This window comes from Oratosquilla oratoria, chromosome 21 (genome assembly GCF_046742065.1).
Source record: "Oratosquilla oratoria isolate Oo_2021 chromosome 21, ASM4674206v1, whole genome shotgun sequence".
Lineage (NCBI taxonomy): Eukaryota > Metazoa > Arthropoda > Malacostraca > Stomatopoda > Squillidae > Oratosquilla > Oratosquilla oratoria.
Window position 1 is genome coordinate 51,103,650 of NC_134797.1, and position 2,500 is coordinate 51,106,149.

The following is a 2,500-nucleotide window of genomic DNA, read 5'->3' on the forward strand; positions in this document are numbered from 1 at the left end:
TCTACCTACTTCCAAATTGAATCTATTTCCGGACAGTTTGAGACCATTCTTTCTTGTCTGATTCTCATTCAATGTGAAAATTTTGTCACTTTTGATGTTGTCAATTTCCTTTAGAATTTTAAAGACCTGTATCAAGTCACCTCTGAGTCTACGCTTTTTTAGGGAAAACAGATTCATATGTTTTAGTTGATTTTCGTATGATTTATTTTTGATATTTGGAATCAGTTTTGTGGCTCGCCGTTGTACTTTTTCCAGTCTGTCAATGTCTTTAATGAGATTCGGTGACCATACGGAAACAGCATATTCCAAATGTGGACGAACTAACGATTTATATAGCTTGTTAATGAGTGAGGTTTTTTTTTAAATCAAAAGATCGCGCAATCAGTCCTAGAATCTTATTTGCTTTCTCAGAGGCTGATATACACTGCTTGGATGATTTGAGATCGTTACTGATAATTACGCCGAGATCTTTTTCACTATCCACTTTTGTTAACGAATTTCCAAATAACTTGTAATCCTACTTACTGTTATTTTTACCTATGTGCATTACCTTGCATTTACTTGTGTTAAATTTCATTAGCCATTTTTCAGACCATTGCTGTAATTTATCTAAATCTTCTTGAATATCTAATTGGTAAGTGATCATTTGCCATTCCGCACAGTTTTGTATCATCAGCAAATTTGGAGACAATAGATTTTAGTCCATGGTCTATATCATTTATATATACTATGAATAGAAGTGGCACAAGAACGGAACCCTGAGGAACTCCACTTGTAACATTTTTCCATCTAGAAGTTTTTTCATTTAAAACAACTCTCTGCTTTCGATCATTCAACCAATTACTAGTCCAACTTAATAGGCTACCACTTATTCCGTGCGAAGCTAATTTAGTAAGTAGTCTTTCGTGTGGGACGGTATCAAAAGCTTTTGCAAAGTCTAGATATATTAAATCTATATTGTTTCTTTTGTCATAAAGGTGTACGCTCGCACGCACGCACACACACGGGCGCACACACACACACAGAAATGTATGAATTTTGGTCAAAGCATGACAACTGTAAATTATAAGACAGGACCCCACGAGCGTTAACCATACCCTGTAAACTACACTTAGAAACGTGGGGTTAATACACACACAAACACACAATGGTACCGTTTTCGACAGCTTATTGGGCAATCCAACTCTGGTGAACAAGGAGTTTTGTGTGTGTGTGTGTGTGTGTGTGTGTGTGTGTGTGTGTGTGTGTGTGTGTGTGTGTGTGTGCGCGTGCGTGTGTGTGTAAGGCCACAGCACTACCCATAGATCCGGCCAAATATATGATGCCTGAGCTCTCATCCGAAATGTAACAGCTGTCGATCACGATTCCTACACGTGATCCAGGAGGTGAATCCCAATCCCCTGGCCCACACTCCCTGCCCCTTCTCCTCCCCCATAGTCCGTTGAGTAACAATGACCATTACGACTTGAGCCAAGGACGGGAAACATAATATACAAATGGGGTTTAGTGCAGTCAGGAAACTGGGTCAACTCAGCTAGCTCATCCTCCATCCATCTTGATCCTCCAGCCAATATATCCATCAGCATCATGGACACGAGTCTCACCTCAAATTTTTGTTTTTTCATTTCATTTTTTCCGTGAGATGGGACTTCATCTCTTACCCAAGAAATCTCCTCAAGTCTCACGACAACCTCTCACAAGGCAAATTCTATTTGTAGTATTCAGACGAAAACACCGTGAGATCGTGTCTGTTTGTTGCCATAGTTTGATCGTGTATGAAGCGACCTGGCACAGACATGTGGCACCCCCTCACCAGTGCCAGTGACGTCAATGAACGATGCCTGTCTAGCTGAGGCAGACAATAGTCTGAAGAGAAGACCGGGCGAGGGACAAGTGTCGTATCTTTGGCCCGATAGGACGACAGGTGGTCGGGTGGTGGTGCCTTCTTGTTAGCCACCTGCTAGGTCTTCTTCAGACCTCCGTAAGTGTTAAGATCGTCCTCTTCCACATCCTCGTCCTCCCCCTCCTCCTCCTTGACTCCCTCCTTATCCTCTTCCTCGTCCTCCCCCCCCCCTCGTCTTACTCCTCTCCCTCGTCTTACTACTACTACTTTTCCTCGTCCTCCTCCTCCTCCTCTTCCTTATCCAGCTTCTCGTCTTCCTACTTCTCCTCCTCATCCTCCTCCCCCTTGTCCACGTCCTCGCCTTCCTCCCTGTCTTCCTCGTCGTCTTCCCCCATCCTCATCCCCCTCCCCCTCCTCTTCCTTCTCCACCTCTTTGGTCGTTTACATAACGACCTTCCCATTGACACAGAAACATAACAAGGGTAATCTTCATAGTCATTAACCCAATGACCAGTGGGCAAGACTTGGAGCGTCCTACATTGCACATGGTCGCTGATAACCAGCGGTTCTGTCCTTGTGTGTGTGTGTTGGGGGGGGGGGTCAATGTCGCGCCCAAGAGGGAGGAAGGCAGAGGTGGCCAAGAAGAGATATAAAGGC

At 43.9% G+C, this 2,500-nt stretch overlaps 1 protein-coding gene across 3 annotated transcripts in view; it reads right to left on the minus strand.

Moving 5' to 3' along the window:
- LOC143036920 (sphingomyelin phosphodiesterase-like) overlaps positions 1–2,500 on the minus strand; it is a 158,812-nt gene that overhangs the window by 75,009 nt on the left and 81,303 nt on the right. The gene's annotated exons all lie outside the window — the stretch shown is intronic.